The 20061-nt window shown below is 49.3% G+C and overlaps 22 non-coding genes across 22 annotated transcripts; 7 read left to right on the forward strand and 15 right to left on the reverse strand.

The window, feature by feature from the left end:
• Window positions 1-848: 848 nt before the first annotated feature.
• On the reverse strand, window positions 849-921 carry trnam-cau (transfer RNA methionine (anticodon CAU)). The gene has a single exon. It is a non-coding gene; the product is annotated as a tRNA-Met (tRNA).
• A 592-nt stretch (window positions 922-1513) lies between these two features.
• On the reverse strand, window positions 1514-1584 carry trnag-gcc (transfer RNA glycine (anticodon GCC)). Its single transcript has one exon. It is a non-coding gene; the product is annotated as a tRNA-Gly (tRNA).
• A 122-nt stretch (window positions 1585-1706) lies between these two features.
• On the forward strand, window positions 1707-1778 carry trnae-cuc (transfer RNA glutamic acid (anticodon CUC)). The gene has a single exon. It is a non-coding gene; the product is annotated as a tRNA-Glu (tRNA).
• A 1182-nt stretch (window positions 1779-2960) lies between these two features.
• On the reverse strand, window positions 2961-3033 carry trnam-cau (transfer RNA methionine (anticodon CAU)). The gene has a single exon. It is a non-coding gene; the product is annotated as a tRNA-Met (tRNA).
• Window positions 3034-3625: 592 nt separating this feature from the next.
• Window positions 3626-3696, reverse strand: trnag-gcc (transfer RNA glycine (anticodon GCC)). Its single transcript has one exon. It is a non-coding gene; the product is annotated as a tRNA-Gly (tRNA).
• A 122-nt stretch (window positions 3697-3818) lies between these two features.
• Window positions 3819-3890, forward strand: trnae-cuc (transfer RNA glutamic acid (anticodon CUC)). The gene has a single exon. It is a non-coding gene; the product is annotated as a tRNA-Glu (tRNA).
• A 418-nt stretch (window positions 3891-4308) lies between these two features.
• Window positions 4309-4381, reverse strand: trnam-cau (transfer RNA methionine (anticodon CAU)). The gene has a single exon. It is a non-coding gene; the product is annotated as a tRNA-Met (tRNA).
• A 541-nt stretch (window positions 4382-4922) lies between these two features.
• trnag-gcc (transfer RNA glycine (anticodon GCC)) lies at window positions 4923-4993 on the reverse strand. Its single transcript has one exon. It is a non-coding gene; the product is annotated as a tRNA-Gly (tRNA).
• Window positions 4994-5116: 123 nt separating this feature from the next.
• On the forward strand, window positions 5117-5188 carry trnae-cuc (transfer RNA glutamic acid (anticodon CUC)). Its single transcript has one exon. It is a non-coding gene; the product is annotated as a tRNA-Glu (tRNA).
• Window positions 5189-6373: 1185 nt separating this feature from the next.
• Window positions 6374-6447, reverse strand: trnam-cau (transfer RNA methionine (anticodon CAU)). The gene has a single exon. It is a non-coding gene; the product is annotated as a tRNA-Met (tRNA).
• Window positions 6448-7040: 593 nt separating this feature from the next.
• Window positions 7041-7111, reverse strand: trnag-gcc (transfer RNA glycine (anticodon GCC)). Its single transcript has one exon. It is a non-coding gene; the product is annotated as a tRNA-Gly (tRNA).
• A 122-nt stretch (window positions 7112-7233) lies between these two features.
• Window positions 7234-7305, forward strand: trnae-cuc (transfer RNA glutamic acid (anticodon CUC)). Its single transcript has one exon. It is a non-coding gene; the product is annotated as a tRNA-Glu (tRNA).
• A 1183-nt stretch (window positions 7306-8488) lies between these two features.
• trnam-cau (transfer RNA methionine (anticodon CAU)) lies at window positions 8489-8561 on the reverse strand. Its single transcript has one exon. It is a non-coding gene; the product is annotated as a tRNA-Met (tRNA).
• A 593-nt stretch (window positions 8562-9154) lies between these two features.
• On the reverse strand, window positions 9155-9225 carry trnag-gcc (transfer RNA glycine (anticodon GCC)). The gene has a single exon. It is a non-coding gene; the product is annotated as a tRNA-Gly (tRNA).
• Window positions 9226-9347: 122 nt separating this feature from the next.
• Window positions 9348-9419, forward strand: trnae-cuc (transfer RNA glutamic acid (anticodon CUC)). Its single transcript has one exon. It is a non-coding gene; the product is annotated as a tRNA-Glu (tRNA).
• A 1183-nt stretch (window positions 9420-10602) lies between these two features.
• trnam-cau (transfer RNA methionine (anticodon CAU)) lies at window positions 10603-10675 on the reverse strand. The gene has a single exon. It is a non-coding gene; the product is annotated as a tRNA-Met (tRNA).
• A 593-nt stretch (window positions 10676-11268) lies between these two features.
• On the reverse strand, window positions 11269-11339 carry trnag-gcc (transfer RNA glycine (anticodon GCC)). Its single transcript has one exon. It is a non-coding gene; the product is annotated as a tRNA-Gly (tRNA).
• A 124-nt stretch (window positions 11340-11463) lies between these two features.
• trnae-cuc (transfer RNA glutamic acid (anticodon CUC)) lies at window positions 11464-11536 on the forward strand. Its single transcript has one exon. It is a non-coding gene; the product is annotated as a tRNA-Glu (tRNA).
• A 2574-nt stretch (window positions 11537-14110) lies between these two features.
• Window positions 14111-14183, reverse strand: trnam-cau (transfer RNA methionine (anticodon CAU)). Its single transcript has one exon. It is a non-coding gene; the product is annotated as a tRNA-Met (tRNA).
• A 4143-nt stretch (window positions 14184-18326) lies between these two features.
• On the reverse strand, window positions 18327-18399 carry trnam-cau (transfer RNA methionine (anticodon CAU)). Its single transcript has one exon. It is a non-coding gene; the product is annotated as a tRNA-Met (tRNA).
• A 592-nt stretch (window positions 18400-18991) lies between these two features.
• On the reverse strand, window positions 18992-19062 carry trnag-gcc (transfer RNA glycine (anticodon GCC)). The gene has a single exon. It is a non-coding gene; the product is annotated as a tRNA-Gly (tRNA).
• A 122-nt stretch (window positions 19063-19184) lies between these two features.
• Window positions 19185-19256, forward strand: trnae-cuc (transfer RNA glutamic acid (anticodon CUC)). The gene has a single exon. It is a non-coding gene; the product is annotated as a tRNA-Glu (tRNA).
• The last annotated feature ends 805 nt before the right edge of the window (window positions 19257-20061 follow it).

Here is a 20061-nt window from a genome sequence, read left to right on the forward strand (position 1 = left end):
CACCCTTGCACGTCCGCCAATTGTCCCGCTGAATTCGCGCCTCTCCAAAGTCTCCTCTCAAGACGCTTAAAATGGATGCACAAACTCTGTCACGTACTGTGCATCAAAGCATATCGCTTGCGTGAGGCTACAAGTCACTACCTTCTGATTTCGAGATTCACGGGTGGCAGGCGACAGTTCTACTGCTGAGCCACCAGCCCTTACAAGTCTGCCAATTGTTCCGCCGAATTCGCGCCACTCTCCAAAGTCTCCTCTCAACAACATCTTGACTTAATGCAGATGCGATGTCCAACCCAAGCTTGGTTTGCACAGACTTCTTGTTCCAACTTACCAGTCAGGCAAGAATGACTTCAAATTATCTCTCTCAATGGACCCTGTTGGCAAAGGAACTCCAGGCAACCTCCAGAGACTCAGCTCAGGAGCTGCTGATAACCAATTATCAGCCCTTGCTCATCCGCTTCCAATGCAAAGACATTCCTAACCCTACCTGGACAAAGTGTCCAAGAAGAAATAACAGGTAGGAGTCATTTGGGAGCCAACGTGTGGTGCCCCGCAATTCTGACCTGAGAAAAGAAAGAGGAATTGTGGTGAAAGTTGGATGAAGTGGTTCCAGAGGGCCGGCACGCATCCATAGGGGAGGATCGCCTGCCACGTCTGAGTCTTGAAATCAAAGAGACGGGAAGGCTTTCCACGGGCAATGGCAGAATGATTTGCATTGATCCCTGTTCTAGATCTCGCATAAGAGGAGGCTGAAAATCCACTACAAACGGATGGTTCTTTGGCTCCAGCGTCCTCGAAATGGGTAGAAGTGGTACAAAATGGATGGACCAAGTCTGTACCAAAACACCTGCCTCGTGTGAGGCTCGAACTCACGACCTTCAGATTATGAGACTGACGCGCTGCCTACTGCGCCAACGAGGCTGAGAGCCAACCAGAAAATGGACGATTTCTCGAAGATGCATGGAAAAAAAATTCAACTTGGACAAACAAAGGCAAGTCCCCAGGTATTTAAGCCCTGAACGGGTTTTGGAGGTGAAGAGTGCCACAGGAGATCCTAAAAATCTCCCAGCTCCGGCTAACCCGAAAGGGACAAGCGGTACACAATGGATGGGTTGCCTTTGCCACGTACTGTGTATCAAGTGAGGCTCAAGACACCATCTTCCCCCAAAACGGACCATTCTTCTTTTGTCTCGTAGTGCCGTCTTAAATTAAATTCCTTAATTACAGCCACATTAGCTCCACTAATAAGACACACGGGTTTACCAGCAATGTCTGTAAACATATATTCAGTCACCCGCTGGCGCTGGCAGGCGACAATTCTAAGTCTGCCAATTGTTCCGCCGAATTCGTGCCACTCTCCAAAGTCTCCTCTCAACAACATCTAACTTAATGCAGATACGATGTCCAACCCAAGTTTGGTTTGCACAGACTTCTTGTTCCAAATCTTGATGCCGTCTGGCAGCGACCGAGAACAAACTTAATGCCCCCCAAGGCCCCACGCATAAAGGAACTGTGCATTGGCCGGGAATCGAACCCGGGCCTCCCGCGTGGCAGGCGAGAATTCTACCACTGAACCACCAATGCTCACAGACGTGCTAGGTTTCCCACCGAATTCGCGCCATTGCCCAAGCGCTCCTCTCGAGGCGCAACGGAAAATGTAGCCCGATACAGCCACGCGTCACTCATCAAGACACCTCTGTCGCACCTCCCTGATGGTCTAGTGGTCAGGATTCGGCGCTCTCACCGCCGCGGCCCGGGTTCGATTCCCGGTCAGGGAAACTGTGTTTTGACCCAGCTCCGGCTTACCCGAAAGGGACAAGCGGTAGACAATGGATGGGTTGCCTTTGCCACGTACTGTGTATCAAGCGAGGCTCAAGGCACCATCTCCCCCCAAAACGGACCATTCGTTGAAGCCGTCAACAAATGAAGCAGAGTTGCCAGTTCTTCAAGCCCAGGATGGGCTGCCGTCTTGGAGGCGAAGTGTGTGACAGGAGATCCTAAAATGTGTGGCCGAACTGCGCATCAAAACATGCCTCGCGTGACGATAGAGCCCAACACCTCCAGTTTTTGAGACTTACGCATGGCAGGCGACAATTCTACCGCTGAGCTAACAACCCTTGCACGTCCGCCAATTGTCCTGCTGAATTCGCGCCTCTCCAAAGTCTCCTCTCAAGACGCTTAAAATGGATGCACAAACTCTGTCACGTACTGTGCATCAAAGCACATCGCTTGCGTGAGGCTACAAGTCACTACCTTCTGATTTCGAGATTCACGGGTGGTAGGCCACAGTTCTACTGCTGAGCCACCAGCCCTTACAAGTCTGCCAATTGTTCCGCCGAATTCGCGCCACTCTCCAAAGTCTCCTCTCAACAACATCTTGACTTAATGCCGATGCGATGTCCAACCCAAGCTTGGTTTCCACAGACTTCTTGTTCCAACTTACCAGTCAGGCAAGAATGACTTCAAATTATCTCTCTCAATGGACCCTGTTGGCAAAGGAACTCCAGGCAACCTCCAGAGACTCAGCTCGGGAGCTGCTGATAACCAATTATCAGCCCTTGCTCATCCACTTCCAATGCAAAGACATTCCTAACCCTACCTGGACAAAGTGTCCAAGAAGAAATAACAGGTAGGAGTCATTTGGGAGCCAACGTGTGGTGCCCCGCAATTCTGACCTGAGAAAAGAAAGAGGAATTGTGGTGAAAGTTGGATGAAGTGGTTCCAGAGGGCCGGCACGCATCCATAGGGGAGGATCGCCTGCCACGTCTGAGTCTTGAAATCAAAGAGACGGGAAGGCTTTCCACGGGCAATGGCAGAATGATTTGCATTGATCCCTGTTCTAGATCTCGCATAAGAGGAGGCTGAAAATCCACTACAAACGGATGGTTCTTTGGCTCCAGCGTCCTCGAAATGGGTAGAAGTGGTACAAAATGGATGGACCAAGTCTGTACCAAAACACCTGCCTCGTGTGAGGCTCGAACTCACGACCTTCAGATTATGAGATTGACGCGCTGCCTACTGCGCCAACGAGGCTGAGAGCCAACCAGAAAATGGACGATTTCTCGAAGCTGCACGGAAAAAAAATTCAACTTGGACAAACAAAGGCAAGTCCCCAGGTATTTAAGCCCTGAACGGGTTTTGGAGGTGAAGAGTGCCACAGGAGATCCTAAAAATCTCCCAGCTCCGGCTAACCCGAAAGGGACAAGCAGTACACAATGGATGGGTTGCCTTTGCCACGTACTGTGTATCAAGTGAGGCTCAAGACACCATCTTCCCCCAAAACGGACCATTCTTCTTTTGTCTCGTAGTGCCGTCTTAAATTAAATTCCTTAATTACAGCCACATTAGCTCCACTAATAAGACACACGGGTTTACCAGCAATGTCTGTAAACATATATTCAGTCACCCGCTGGCGCTGGCAGGCGACAATTCTAAGTCTGCCAATTGTTCCGCCGAATTCGCGCCACTCTCCAAAGTCTCCTCTCAACAACATCTAACTTAATGCAGATACGATGTCTAACCCAAGTTTGGTTTGCACAGACTTCTTGTTCCAAATCTTGATGCCGTCTGGCAGCGACCGAGAACAAACTTAATGCCCCCCAAGGCCCCACGCATAAAGGAACTGTGCATTGGCCGGGAATCGAACCCAGGCCTCCCGCGTGGCAGGCGAGAATTCTACCACTGAACCACCAACGCTCACAGACGTGCTAGTTTTCCCACCGAATTCGCGCCATTGCCCAAGCGCTCCTCTCGAGGCGCAACGGAAAATGTAGCCCGATACAGCCACGCGTCACTCATCAAGACACCTCTGTCGCACCTCCCTGATGGTCTAGTGGTCAGGATTCGGCGCTCTCACCGCCGCGGCCCGGGTTCGATTCCCGGTCAGGGAAACTGTGTTTTGACCCACCTCCGGCTTACCCGAAAGGGACAAGCGGTAGACAATGGATGGGTTGCCTTTGTCCAAGAAGAAATAACAGGTAGGAGTCATTTGGGAGCCAACGTGTGGTGCCCCGCAATTCTGACCTGAAAAAAGAAAAAGGAATTGTGGTGAAAGTTGGATGAAGTGGTTCCAGAGGGCCGGCACGCATCCATAGGGGAGGATCGCCTGCCACGTCTGAGTCTTGAAATCAAAGAGACGGGAAGGCTTTCCACGGGCAATGGCAGAATGATTTGCATTGATCCCTGTTCTAGATCTCGCATAAGAGGAGGCTGAAAATCCACTACAAACGGCTGGTTCTTTGGCTCCAGTGTCTTTGAAATGGGTAGAAGTGGTACAAAATGGATGGACCAAGTCTGTACCAAAAGACCTGCCTCGTGTGAGGCTCGAACTCACGACCTTCAGATTATGAGACTGACGCGCTGCCCACTGCGCCAACGAGGCTGAGAGCCAACCAGAAAATGGACGATTTCTCGAAGCTGCACGGAAAAAAAAATTCAACTTGGACAAACAAAGGCAAGTCCCCAGGTATTTAAGCCCTGAACGGGTTTTGGAGGTGAAGAGTGCCACAGGAGATCCTAAAAATCTCCCAGCTCCGGCTAACCCGAAAGGGACAAGCGGTACACAATGGATGGGTTGCCTTTGCCACGTACTGTGTATCAAGTGAGTCTCGTAGTGCCGTCTTAAATTAAATTCCTTAATTACAGCCACATAGCTCCTCTGATTAGAGATTCACGGGTGGCAGGCCACAGTATTCAGTCACCCGCTGGCGCTGGCAGGCGACAATTCTAAGTCTGCCAATTGTTCCGCCGAATTCGCGCCACTCTCCAAAGTCTCCTCTCAACAACATCTTGACTTAATGCAGATACGATGTCCAACCCAAGTTTGGTTTGCACAGACTTCTTGTTCCAAATCCTTGATGCCATCTGGCCGCGACCGAGAACAAACTTAATGCCCCCCCAAGGCCCCACGCATAAAGGAACTGTGCATTGGCCGGGAATCGAACCCGGGCCTCCCGCGTGGCAGGCGAGAATTCTACCACTGAACCACCAATGCTCACGGACGTGTCCAGTTTTCCCACCGAATTCGCGCCATTGCCCAAGCGCTCCTCTCGAGGCGCAACGGAAAATGTAGCCCGATACAGCCACGCGTCACTCATCAAGACACCTCTGTCGCACCTCCCTGATAGTCTAGTGGTCAGGATTCGGCGCTCTCACCGCCGCGGCCCGGGTTCGATTCCCGGTCAGGGAAACTGTGTTTTGACCCAGCTCCGGCTTACCCGAAAGGGACAAGCGGTAGACAATGGATGGGTTGCCTTTGCCACGTACTGTGTATCAAGCGAGGCTCAAGGCACCATCTCCCCCCAAAACGGACCATTCGTTGAAGCCGTCAACAAATGAAGCAGAGTTGCCAGTTCTTCAAGCCCAGGATGGGCTGCCGTCTTGGAGGCGAAGTGTGTGACAGGAGATCGTAAAATGTGTGGCCGAACTGCGCATCAAAACATGCCTCGCGTGACGATAGAGCCCAACACCTCCAGTTTTTGAGACTTACGCATGGCAGGCGACAATTCTACCGCTGAGCTAACAACCCTTGCACGTCCACCAATTGTCCCGCTGAATTCGCGCCTCTCCAAAGTCTCCTCTCAAGACGCTTAAAATGGATGCACAAACTCTGTCACGTACTGTGCATCAAAGCACATCGCTTGCGTGAGGCTACAAGTCACTACCTTCTGATTTCGAGATTCACGGGTGGCAGGCCACAGTTCTACTGCTGAGCCACCAGCCCTTACAAGTCTGCCAATTGTTCCGCCGAATTCGCGCCACTCTCCAAAGTCTCCTCTCAACAACATCTTGACTTAATGCCGATGCGATGTCCAACCCAATGCTTGGTTTCCACAGACTTCTTGTTCCAACTTACCAGTCAGGCAAGAATGACTTCAAATTATCTCTCTCAATGGACCCTGTTGGCAAAGGAACTCCAGGCAACCTCCAGAGACTCAGCTCGGGAGCTGCTGATAACCAATTATCAGCCCTTGCTCATCCACTTCCAATGCAAAGACATTCCTAACCCTACCTGGACAAAGTGTCCAAGAAGAAATAACAGGTAGGAGTCATTTGGGAGCCAACGTGTGGTGCCCCGCAATTCTGACCTGAGAAAAGAAAGAGGAATTGTGGTGAAAGTTGGATGAAGTGGTTCCAGAGGGCCGGCACGCATCCATAGGGGAGGATCGCCTGCCACGTCTGAGTCTTGAAATCAAAGAGACGGGAAGGCTTTCCACGGGCAATGGCAGAATGATTTGCATTGATCCCTGTTCTAGATCTCGCATAAGAGGAGGCTGAAAATCCACTACAAACGGATGGTTCTTTGGCTCCAGCGTCCTTCGAAATGGGTAGAAGTGGTACAAAATGGATGGACCAAGTCTGTACCAAAGACACCTGCCTCGTGTGAGGCTCGAACTTCACGACCTTCAGATTATGAGACTGACGCGCTGCCTACTGCGCCAACGAGGCTGAGAGCCAACCAGAAAATGGACGATTTCTCGAAGCTGCACGGAAAAAAAATTCAACTTGGACAAACAAAGGCAAGTCCCCAGGTATTTAAGCCCTGAACGGGTTTTGGAGGTGAAGAGTGCCACAGGAGATCCTAAAAATCTCCCAGCTTCGGCTAACCCGAAAGGGACAAGCAGTACACAATGGATGGGTTGCCTTTGCCACGTACTGTGTATCAAGTGAGGCTCAAGACACCATCTTCCCCCAAAACGGACCATTCTTCTTTTGTCTCGTAGTGCCGTCTTAAATTAAATTCCTTAATTACAGCCACATTAGCTCCACTAATAAGACACACGGGTTTACCAGCAATGTCTGTAAACATATATTCAGTCACCCGCTGGCGCTGGCAGGCGACAATTCTAAGTCTGCCAATTGTTCCGCCGAATTCGCGCCACTCTCCAAAGTCTCCTCTCAACAACATCTTGACTTAATGCAGATACGATGTCCAACTCAAGTTTGGTTTGCACAGACTTCTTGTTCCAAATCTTGATGCCGTCTGGCCGCGACCGAGAACAAACTTAATGCCCCCCAAGCCCCCACGCATAAAGGAACTGTGCATTGGCCGGGAATCGAACCCGGGCCTCCCGCGTGGCAGGCGAGAATTCTACCACTGAACCACCAATGCTCATAGACGTGCCAGTTTTCCCACCGAATTCGCACCATTGCCCAAGCGCTCCTCTCGAGGCGCAACAGAAAATGTAGCCCGATACAGCCACGCGTCACTCATCAAGACACCTCTGTCGCACCTCCCTGATGGTCTAGTGGTCAGGATTCGGCGCTCTCACCGCCGCGGCCCGGGTTCGATTCCCGGTCAGGGAAACTGTGTTTTGACCCAGCTCCGGCTTACCCGAAAGGGACAAGCGGTAGACAATGGATGGGTTGCCTTTGCCACGTACTGTGTATCAAGCGAGGCTCAAGGCACCATCTCCCCCCAAAACGGACCATTCGTTGAAGCCGTCAACAAATGAAGCAGAGTTGCCAGTTCTTCAAGCCCAGGATGGGCTGCCGTCTTGGAGGCGAAGTGTGTGACAGGAGATCCTAAAATGTGTGGCCGAACTGCGCATCAAAACATGCCTCGCGTGACGATAGAGCCCAACACCTCCAGTTTTTGAGACTTACGCATGGCAGGCGACAATTCTACCGCTGAGCTAACAACCCTTGCACGTCCGCCAATTGTCCCGCTGAATTCGCGCTCTCTCCAAAGTCTCCTCTCAAGACGCTTAAAATGGATGCACAAACTCTGTCACGTACTGTGCATCAAAGCACATCGCTTGCGTGAGGCTACAAGTCACTACCTTCTGATTTCGAGATTCACGGGTGGCAGGCGACAGTTCTACTGCTGAGCCACCAGCCCTTACAAGTCTGCCAATTGTTCCGCCGAATTCGCGCCACTCTCCAAAGTCTCCTCTCAACAACATCTTGACTTAATACAGATGCGATGTCCAACCCAAGCTTGGTTTGCACAGACTTCTTGTTCCAACTTACCAGTCAGGCAAGAATGACTTCAAATTATCTCTCTCAATGGACCCTGTTGGCAAAGGAACTCCAGGCAACCTCCAGAGACTCAGCTCGGGAGCTGCTGATAACCAATTATCAGCCCTTGCTCATCCGCTTCCAATGCAAAGACATTCCTAACCCTACCTGGACAAAGTGTCCAAGAAGAAATAACAGGTAGGAGTCATTTGGGAGCCAACGTGTGGTGCCCCGCGATTCTGACCTGAGAAAAGAAAGAGGAATTGTGGTGAAAGTTGGATGAAGTGGTTCCAGAGGGCCGGCACGCATCCATAGGGGAGGATCGCCTGCCACATCTGAGTCTTGAAATCAAAGAGACGGGAAGGCTTTCCACGGGCAATGGCAGAATGATTTGCATTGATCCCTGTTCTAGATCTCGCATAAGAGGAGGCTGAAAATCCACTACAAACGGATGGTTCTTTGGCTCCAGCGTCCTCGAAATGGGTAGAAGTGGTACAAAGTGGATGGACCAAGTCTGTACCAAAACACCTGCCTCGTGTGAGGCTCGAACTCACGACCTTCCGATTATGAGACTGACGCGCTGCCTACTGCGCCAACGAGGCTGAGAGCCAACCAGAAAATGGACGATTTCTCGAAGCTGCACGGAAAAAAAATTCAACTTGGACAAACAAAGGCAAGTCCCCAGGTATTTAAGCCCTGAACGGGTTTTGGAGGTGAAGAGTGCCACAGGAGATCCTAAAAATCTCCCAGCTCCGGCTAACCCGAAAGGGACAAGCGGTACACAATGGATGGGTTGCCTTTGCCACGTACTGTGTATCAAGTGAGGCTCAAGACACCATCTTCCCCCAAAACGGACCATTCTTCTTTTGTCTCGTAGTGCCGTCTTAAATTAAATTCCTTAATTACAGCCACATTAGCTCCACTAATAAGACACACGGGTTTACCAGCAATGTCTGTAAACATATATTCAGTCACCCGCTGGCGCTGGCAGGCGACAATTCTAAGTCTGCCAATTGTTCCGCTGAACTCGCGCCACTCTCCAAAGTCTCCTCTCAACAACATCTTGACTTAATGCAGATACGATGTCCAACCCAAGTTTGGTTTGCACAGACTTCTTGTTCCAAATCTTGATGCCGTCTGGCCGCGACCGAGAACAAACTTAATGCCCCCCAAGGCCCCACGCATAAAGGAACTGTGCATTGGCCGGGAATCGAACCCGGGCCTCCCGCGTGGCAGGCGAGAATTCTACCACTGAACCACCAATGCTCACGGACGTGCCAGTTTTCCCACCGAATTCGCGCCATTGCCCAAGCGCTCCTCTCGAGGCGCAACGGAAAATGTAGCCCGATACAGCCACGCGTCACTCATCAAGACACCTCTGTCGCACCTCCCTGATGGTCTAGTGGTCAGGATTCGGCGCTCTCACCGCCGCGGCCCGGGTTCGATTCCCGGTCAGGGAAACTGTGTTTTGACCCAGCTCCGGCTTACCCGAAAGGGACAAGCGGTAGACAATGGATGGGTTGCCTTTGCCACGTACTATGTATCAAGCGAGGCTCAAGGCACCATCTCCCCCCAAAACGGACCATTCGTTGAAGCCGTCAACAAATGAAGCAGAGTTGCCAGTTCTTCAAGCCCAGGATGGGCTGCCGTCTTGGAGGCGAAGTGTGTGACAGGAGATCCTAAAATGTGTGGCCGAACTGCGCATCAAAACATGCCTCGCGTGACGATAGAGCCCAACACCTCCAGTTTTTGAGACTTACACATGGCAGGCGACAATTCTACCGCTGAGCTAACAACCCTTGCACGTCCGCCAATTGTCCCGCTGAATTCGCGCCTCTCCAAAGTCTCCTCTCAAGACGCTTAAAATGGATGCACAAACTCTGTCACGTACTGTGCATCAAAGCACATCGCTTGCGTGAGGCTACAAGTCACTACCTTCTGATTTCGAGATTCACGGGTGGCAGGCGACAGTTCTACTGCTGAGCCACCAGCCCTTACAAGTCTGCCAATTGTTCCGCCGAATTCGCGCCACTCTCCAAAGTCTCCATCTCAACAACATCTTGACTTAATGCAGATGCGATGTCCAACCCAAGCTTGGTTTGCACAGACTTCTTGTTCCAACTTACCAGTCAGGCAAGAATGACTTCAAATTATCTCTCTCAATGGACCCTGTTGGCAAAGGAACTCCAGGCAACCTCCAGAGACTCAGCTCGGGAGCTGCTGATAACCAATTATCAGCCCTTGCTCATCCGCTTCCAATGCAAAGACATTCCTAACCCTACCTGGACAAAGTGTCCAAGAAGAAATAACAGGTAGGAGTCATTTGGGAGCCAACGTGTGGTGCCCCGCAATTCTGACCTGAGAAAAGAAAGAGGAATTGTGGTGAAAGTTGGATGAAGTGGTTCCAGAGGGCCGGCACGCATCCATAGGGGAGGATCGCCTGCCACGTCTGAGTCTTGAAATCAAAGAGACGGGAAGGCTTTCCACGGGCAATGGCAGAATGATTTGCATTGATCCCTGTTCTAGATCTCGCATAAGAGGAGGCTGAAAATCCACTACAAACGGATGGTTCTTTGGCTCCAGCGTCCTCGAAATGGGTAGAAGTGGTACAAAATGGATGGACCAAGTCTGTACCAAGACACCTGCCTCGTGTGAGGCTCGAACTCACGACCTTCAGATTATGAGACTGAAGCGCTGCCTACTGCGCCAACGAGGCTGAGAGCCAACCAGAAAATGGACGATTTCTCGAAGCTGCACGGAAAAAAAATTCAACTTGGACAAACAAAGGCAAGTCCCCAGGTATTTAAGCCCTGAACGGGTTTTGGAGGTGAAGAGTGCCACAGGAGATCCTAAAAATCTCCCAGCTCCGGCTAACCCGAAAGGGACAAGCGGTACACAATGGATGGGTTGCCTTTGCCACGTACTGTGTATCAAGTGAGGCTCAAGACACCATCTTCCCCCAAAACGGACCATTCTTCTTTTGTCTCGTAGTGCCGTCTTAAATTAAATTCCTTAATTACAGCCACATTAGCTCCACTAATAAGACACACGGGTTTACCAGCAATGTCTGTAAACATATATTCAGTCACCCGCTGGCGCTGGCAGGCGACAATTCTAAGTCTGCCAATTGTTCCGCCGAATTCGCGCCACTCTCCAAAGTCTCCTCTCAACAACATCTTGACTTAATGCAGATACGATGTCCAACCCAAGTTTGGTTTGCACAGACTTCTTGTTCCAAATCTTGATGCCGTCTGGCCGCGACCGAGAACAAACTTAATGCCCCCCAAGGCCCCACGCATAAAGGAACTGTGCATTGGCCGGGAATCGAACCCGGGCCTCCCGCGTGGCAGGCGAGAATTCTACCACTGAACCAGCAATGCTCACTGGACTGTTCCAGTTTTCCCACCGAATTCGCGCCATTGCCCAAGCGCTCCTCTCGAGGCGCAACGGAAAATGTAGCCCGATACAGCCACGCGTCACTCATCAAGACACCTCTGTCGCACCTCCCTGATAGGTCTAGTGGTCAGGATTCGGCGCTCTCACCGCCGCGGCCCGGGTTCGATTCCCGGTCAGGGAAACTGTGTTTTGACCCAGCTCCGGCTTACCCGAAAGGGACAAGCGGTAGACAATGGATGGGTTGCCTTTGCCACGTACTGTGTATCAAGCGAGGCTCAAGGCACCATCTCCCCCCAAAACGGACCATTCGTTGAAGCCGTCAACAAATGAAGCAGAGTTGCCAGTTCTTCAAGCCCAGGATGGGCTGCCGTCTTGGAGGCGAAGTGTGTGACAGGAGATCGTAAAATGTGTGGCCGAACTGCGCATCAAAACATGCCTCGCGTGACGATAGAGCCCAACACCTCCAGTTTTTGAGACTTACGCATGGCAGGCGACAATTCTACCGCTGAGCTAACAACCCTTGCACGTCCACCAATTGTCCCGCTGAATTCGCGCCTCTCTCCAAAGTCTCCTCTCAAGACGCTTAAAATGGATGCACAAACTCTGTCACGTACTGTGCATCAAAGCACATCGCTTGCGTGAGGCTACAAGTCACTACCTTCTGATTTCGAGATTCACGGGTGGCAGGCGACAGTTCTACTGCTGAGCCACCAGCCCTTACAAGTCTGCCAATTGTTCCGCCGAATTCGCGCCACTCTCCAAAGTCTCCTCTCAACAACATCTTGACTTAATGCCGATGCGATGTCCAACCCAAGCTTGGTTTCCACAGACTTCTTGTTCCAACTTACCAGTCAGGCAAGAATGACTTCAAATTATCTCTCTCAATGGACCCTGTTGGCAAAGGAACTCCAGGCAACCTCCAGAGACTCAGCTCGGGAGCTGCTGATAACCAATTATCAGCCCTTGCTCATCCACTTCCAATGCAAAGACATTCCTAACCCTACCTGGACAAAGTGTCCAAGAAGAAATAACAGGTAGGAGTCATTTGGGAGCCAACGTGTGGTGCCCCGCAATTCTGACCTGAGAAAAGAAAGAGGAATTGTGGTGAAAGTTGGATGAAGTGGTTCCAGAGGGCCGGCACGCATCCATAGGGGAGGATCGCCTGCCACGTCTGAGTCTTGAAATCAAAGAGACGGGAAGGCTTTCCACGGGCAATGGCAGAATGATTTGCATTGATCCCTGTTCTAGATCTCGCATAAGAGGAAGCTGAAAATCCACTACAAACGGATGGTTCTTTGGCTCCAGCGTCCTCGAAATGGGTAGAAGTGGTACAAAGTGGATGGACCAAGTCTGTACCAAAACACCTGCCTCGTGTGAGGCTCGAACTCACGACCTTCCGATTATGAGACTGACTGCTGCTGCCTACTGCGCCAACGAGGCTGAGAGCCAACCAGAAAATGGACGATTTCTCGAAGCTGCACGGAAAAAAAATTCAACTTGGACAAACAAAGGCAAGTCCCCAGGTATTTAAGCCCTGAACGGGTTTTGGAGGTGAAGAGTGCCACAGGAGATCCTAAAAATCTCCCAGCTCCGGCTAACCCGAAAGGGACAAGCGGTACACAATGGATGGGTTGCCTTTGCCACGTACTGTGTATCAAGCGAGGCTCAAGGCACCATCTCCCCCCAAAACGGACCATTCGTTGAAGCCGTCAACAAATGAAGCAGAGTTGCCAGTTCTTCAAGCCCAGGATGGGCTGCCGTCTTGGAGGCGAAGTGTGTGACAGGAGATCCTAAAATGTGTGGCCGAACTGCGCATCAAAACATGCCTCGCGTGACGATAGAGCCCAACACCTCCAGTTTTTGAGACTTACGCATGGCAGGCGACAATTCTACCGCTGAGCTAACAACCCTTGCACGTCCGCCAATTGTCCCGCTGAATTCGCGCCTCTCTCCAAAGTCTCCTCTCAAGACGCTTAAAATGGATGCACAAACTCTGTCACGTACTGTGCATCAAAGCACATCGCTTGCGTGAGGCTACAAGTCACTACCTTCTGATTTCGAGATTCACGGGTGGCAGGCGACAGTTCTACTGCTGAGCCACCAGCCCTTACAAGTCTGCCAATTGTTCCGCCGAATTCGCGCCACTCTCCAAAGTCTCCTCTCAACAACATCTTGACTTAATGCCGATGCGATGTCCAACCCATGCTTGGTTTCCACAGACTTCTTGTTCCAACTTACCAGTCAGGCAAGAATGACTTCAAATTATCTCTCTCAATGGACCCTGTTGGCAAAGGAACTCCAGGCAACCTCCAGAGACTCAGCTCGGGAGCTGCTGATAACCAATTATCAGCCCTTGCTCATCCACTTCCTATGCAAAGACATTCCTAACCCTACCTGGACAAAGTGTCCAAGAAGAAATAACAGGTAGGAGTCATTTGGGAGCCAACGTGTGGTGCCCCGCGATTCTGACCTGAGAAAAGAAAGAGGAATTGTGGTGAAAGTTGGATGAAGTGGTTCCAGAGGGCCGGCACGCATCCATAGGGGAGGATCGCCTGCCACATCTGAGTCTTGAAATCAAAGAGACGGGAAGGCTTTCCACGGGCAATGGCAGAATGATTTGCATTGATCCCTGTTCTAGATCTCGCATAAGAGGAGGCTGAAAATCCACTACAAACGGATGGTTCTTTGGCTCCAGCGTCCTCGAAATGGGTAGAAGTGGTACAAAATGGATGGACCAAGTCTGTACCAAAACACCTGCCTCGTGTGAGGCTCGAACTCACGACCTTCAGATTATGAGACTGATGCGCTGCCTACTGCGCCAACGAGGCTGAGAGCCAACCAGAAAATGGACGATTTCTCGAAGCTGCACGGAAAAAAAATTCAACTTGGACAAACAAAGGCAAGTCCCCAGGTATTTAAGCCCTGAACGGGTTTTGGAGGTGAAGAGTGCCACAGGAGATCCTAAAAATCTCCCAGCTCCGGCTAACCCGAAAGGGACAAGCGGTACACAATGGATGGGTTGCCTTTGCCACGTACTGTGTATCAAGTGAGGCTCAAGACACCATCTTCCCCCAAAACGGACCATTCTTCTTTTGTCTCGTAGTGCCTCTTAAATTAAATTCCTTAATTACAGCCACATTAGCTCCACTAATAAGACACACGGGTTTACCAGCAATGCCTGCAAACATATATTCAGTCACCCGCTGGCGCTGGCAGGCGACAATTCTAAGTCTGCCAATTGTTCCGCCGAATTCGCGCCACTCTCCAAAGTCTCCTCTCAACAACATCTTGACTTAATGCAGATACGATGTCCAACCCAAGTTTGGTTTGCACAGACTTCTTGTTCCAAATCTTGATGCCGTCTGGCCGCGACCAAACTTAATGCCCCACGCATAAAGGAACTGTGCATTGGCTGGGAATCGAACCCGGGCCTCCCGCGCGGGAGCCTGGGATTGTTTAGCTAAACGGCCCTAAACCGTTTCCCATTCATTCTCTATGGTAGTGCTGAACCACTACGGATGTAATATATTTTTGGCCACTACGGTCTTCCGGCGCTGTTGCGAGTTTGAGATGCGGCAATTTTTAAAAATCACAACTTTTAAATTTCGGGAGACGAAACAAGTAACGCACTGCTCGCAACACATCTCAACGATCCTCGTTCATTGATCAAAGGTAAGAAATGTCGTTTGGAATAAGAGTAAACCAACAGAATACATTTACAGGTGTATATTACAGGTAATAGACGTGTTGCGATTGCATTTACGAAGCATCCACCGCTCGGTTAAAGACGGTGGGAGTTTATCCGCTGTTGTAAAGTGGCACGGTAAAAAATGAATGAACGTGATCCTTAAATAAATTGCGTGTTTCATTGACGTGTTTTACTGTTAAATAAACTTGGTAGGTTTCTGACTGCTGTGACACTGACATTACTATAATGTGGTGTAATTAAATAATCGATAAATGGCTTGTTATGAGATGACATGCTAAATGACCTAACCTGCATTTTTTTAAAATTTGTATTGCATTCATGTTGTAATGGTCAGTAATCGTATCTATACGACAGTCGTGATATCTCACTAACATGAGCAATGCCCACTAGTGTAAGAATAAACAGGATATCTTAAATAGGTATGTCGATAATCTGCCCGCAGTTCTTATGTACCATGACTACTAAGCAGTTGGCACAAATTTTGCATTCAACCATGAAAGGTTTTTATTTACAGACGGAACAGTTTGTATTGTCTGAAGAAAAAACATTTTTATCGCAAATGTTGATTCAGATTTTGTCTCTTTTTGTTCTCTTGCATCCTGCTGTTAAACCCAGCCACAATGGAGTGGCAGGGAAATATATCTACTGCCCTTCAAAAGTGCATTCTCTGTACAGGGACAAGGGCATGGCCAAGGAGATGACCTGGAAGGAGTTTCAGGAGTCTCCTTTCTACGAGGCAGAGAGACAAAGATGGGTGGAAGAAAAAAGGAAATAGGGGAGAAACTGTTGATATTGTACATAATATAGTTTAGTTCTAGTTTTGTAATGTTTATTTTGTTTATATAAATAAAAACTGATTGTAAATATAAAAATGTAAATAAATTCTGTTCTGTAAAAATATCAGCACAGCTCTCTTCTTTATAACCTCTTACCTGTATGTTTATATATCTGTGTGTGCTCACCATCAGGTATTCAGTTTTAAAAAGCTCTGAGTGCTGCCCTGAAAGCTAACATATTATTTCTAAATCACTTCATGTAATGATAACAAGCCATCCGTTCTCTAGTGGGGTCTCACAGCTTTTATCTTCATAATCTTTCTGGTTGATTTGTAATATAAGAAACATGACTGCTGTCTTTTATCTGTGTGACTGTACAGCCTGTTTCAGACATGACAACCAGACAGTGTCTGAAGTTATCTTTAATACATGCAACACAGCTGGAGATAGTCCAGACACTTTCTCACTTCTGATGATAATATTTTTGGTTTAGGTATTGTTGCTTTCTGGCTTGAAGCTTATCTACAAAAGCAGTTCAATAAGGAGAGATCATGTGGAAAAACCGAACAGGATTTATTGAGATACAGAAATAAATGTAACTGTTAGGCAGTTAAACTCCAATGACCCATTATAGCAGAAGAAATCTCAGCAGTGACAGGATTTTGCACAAGCCACACCCCAGAGTCAAAATGCTGGTAGTGATGAAGATGGAGGCTGGGACAGGGTTCTGAGTGACCACGGTGAGGAGGAGAAAGGAGAGGAGGCGGGCTGCATAGCTGAGGATCTGAAATGCAGAATGGCAGAAGCAGAAGAGCAACAGATTTAAAGCATGCAGAGTGGAGGCTGGCATGCTCGGTGAAGGCAGGCAAGAGCATAACTGGAATAAAGTAATGATGTCAGTACTGAGTTTGTGCTGGAAAATGAATAGATATAAACTGGCAGCCACCAGGAAGCAGACAGATGACTTATTACACATCTTCCTTATTGAAATTATGCATAAGCTTAATTTTCTGTGCCAACAGAATGTATCTGAATTATAGTTTAAACTTTAATCTTTGTATTAAAAGTTGGATATCTCCATAACTGAAGAGTATATCTGGTTTGTGATGATACAGTTTATTCTGAGTTATGTAAACTTTCACACAGTTGTTGTGAAAGTTTTCCATTAAATAAACCCAACAGAGCCTTGGGTATAAACACCTTCTACAGAACCAAAAGGCAGTACACAGCTGTTTTCACACCTTTGGTCTTCAACCAGAGAAAAGTTCACACTCCCTTGCTTCCTCTTACAGTGGAGAAGACAAAAGATGAACTTTTCCCGTGTGAATGCCTGCTTCCAGCTTCCTGAGATACCTTCTGTTAGCAGCATGAATGTGTGAGACATTGAGGCAAAACACTATGATATAAATAGAATGATAATCAAACAATAAGAAAAAGCAAAGTGAAAAATAAATGTTATCCACATTAACTAAATTAAAAATGGTGTTTATCTTTTGATAATGTAACACAGCCTTTGTGCCAACCAGGACTCGAACCTGCGCTCAGACGATTCAGTGCCAAAAAAAATCCATTTTTTACGCTGGTTTAAAAGCTGCGATTTGATTGGCTGTTTCTCCGTTACAACTATACGCGGCGGGCCACCCTTGCACGTCCGCCAATTGTCCCGCTGAATTCGCGCCTCTCCAAAGTCTCCTCTCAAGATGCTTAAAATGGATGCACAAACTCTGTCACGTACTGTGCATCAAAGCATATCGCTTGCGTGAGGCTACAAGTCACTACCTTCTGATTTCGAGATTCACGGGTGGCAGGCGACAGTTCTACTGCTGAGCCACCAGCCCTTACAAGTCTGCCAATTGTTCCGCCGAATTCGCGCCACTCTCCAAAGTCTCCTCTCAACAACATCTTGACTTAATACAGATGCGATGTCCAACCCAAGCTTGGTTTGCACAGACTTCTTGTTCCAACTTACCAGTCAGGCAAGAATGACTTCAAATTATCTCTCTCAATGGACCCTGTTGGCAAAGGAACTCCAGGCAACCTCCAGAGACTCAGCTCGGGAGCTGCTGATAACCAATTATCAGCCCTTGCTCATCCACTTCCAATGCAAAGACATTCCTAACCCTACCTGGACAAAGTGTCCAAGAAGAAATAACAGGTAGGAGTCATTTGGGAGCCAACGTGTGGTGCCCCGCAATTCTGACCTGAGAAAAGAAAGAGGAATTGTGGTGAAAGTTGGATGAAGTGGTTCCAGAGGGCCGGCACGCATCCATAGGGGAGGATCGCCTGCCACGTCTGAGTCTTGAAATCAAAGAGACGGGAAGGCTTTCCACGGGCAATGGCAGAATGATTTGCATTGATCCCTGTTCTAGATCTCGCATAAGAGGAGGCTGAAAATCCACTACAAACGGATGGTTCTTTGGCTCCAGCGTCCTCGAAATGGGTAGAAGTGGTACAAAATGGATGGACCAAGTCTGTACCAAAACACCTGCCTCGTGTGAGGCTCGAACTCACGACCTTCAGATTATGAGACTGACGCGCTGCCTACTGCGCCAACGAGGCTGAGAGCCAACCAGAAAATGGACGATTTCTCGAAGATGCATGGAAAAAAAATTCAACTTGGACAAACAAAGGCAAGTCCCCAGGTATTTAAGCCCTGAACGGGTTTTGGAGGTGAAGAGTGCCACAGGAGATCCTAAAAATCTCCCAGCTCCGGCTAACCCGAAAGGGACAAGCGGTACACAATGGATGGGTTGCCTTTGCCACGTACTGTGTATCAAGTGAGGCTCAAGACACCATCTTCCCCCAAAACGGACCATTCTTCTTTTGTCTCGTAGTGCCGTCTTAAATTAAATTCCTTAATTACAGCCACATTAGCTCCACTAATAAGACACACGGGTTTACCAGCAATGTCTGTAAACATATATTCAGTCACCCGCTGGCGCTGGCAGGCGACAATTCTAAGTCTGCCAATTGTTCCGCCGAATTCGTGCCACTCTCCAAAGTCTCCTCTCAACAACATCTAACTTAATGCAGATACGATGTCCAACCCAAGTTTGGTTTGCACAGACTTCTTGTTCCAAATCTTGATGCCGTCTGGCAGCGACCGAGAACAAACTTAATGCCCCCCAAGGCCCCACGCATAAAGGAACTGTGCATTGGCCGGGAATCGAACCCGGGCCTCCCGCGTGGCAGGCGAGAATTCTACCACTGAACCACCAATGCTCACAGACGTGCTAGTTTTCCCACCGAATTCGCGCCATTGCCCAAGCGCTCCTCTCGAGGCGCAACGGAAAATGTAGCCCGATACAGCCACGCGTCACTCATCAAGACACCTCTGTCGCACCTCCCTGATGGTCTAGTGGTCAGGATTCGGCGCTCTCACCGCCGCGGCCCGGGTTCGATTCCCGGTCAGGGAAACTGTGTTTTGACCCAGCTCCGGCTTACCCGAAAGGGACAAGCGGTAGACAATGGATGGGTTGCCTTTGCCACGTACTGTGTATCAAGCGAGGCTCAAGGCACCATCTCCCCCCAAAACGGACCATTCGTTGAAGCCGTCAACAAATGAAGCAGAGTTGCCAGTTCTTCAAGCCCAGGATGGGCTGCCGTCTTGGAGGCGAAGTGTGTGACAGGAGATCCTAAAATGTGTGGCCGAACTGCGCATCAAAACATGCCTCGCGTGACGATAGAGCCCAACACCTCCAGTTTTTGAGACTTACGCATGGCAGGCGACAATTCTACCGCTGAGCTAACAACCCTTGCACGTCCGCCAATTGTCCCGCTGAATTCGCGCCTCTCCAAAGTCTCCTCTCAAGACGCTTAAAATGGATGCACAAACTCTGTCACGTACTGTGCATCAAAGCACATCGCTTGCGTGAGGCTACAAGTCACTACCTTCTGATTTCGAGATTCACGGGTGGCAGGCGACAGTTCTACTGCTGAGCCACCAGCCCTTACAAGTCTGCCAATTGTTCCGCCGAATTCGCGCCACTCTCCAAAGTCTCCTCTCAACAACATCTTGACTTAATACAGATGCGATGTCCAACCCAAGCTTGGTTTGCACAGACTTCTTGTTCCAACTTACCAGTCAGGCAAGAATGACTTCAAATTATCTCTCTCAATGGACCCTGTTGGCAAAGGAACTCCAGGCAACCTCCAGAGACTCAGCTCGGGAGCTGCTGATAACCAATTATCAGCCCTTGCTCATCCGCTTCCAATGCAAAG

The sequence above is a fragment of the Neolamprologus multifasciatus genome, chromosome 23 (assembly GCF_963576455.1).
Source record: "Neolamprologus multifasciatus chromosome 23, fNeoMul1.2, whole genome shotgun sequence".
In the NCBI taxonomy this organism is placed as follows: Eukaryota; Metazoa; Chordata; class Actinopteri; order Cichliformes; family Cichlidae; genus Neolamprologus; species Neolamprologus multifasciatus.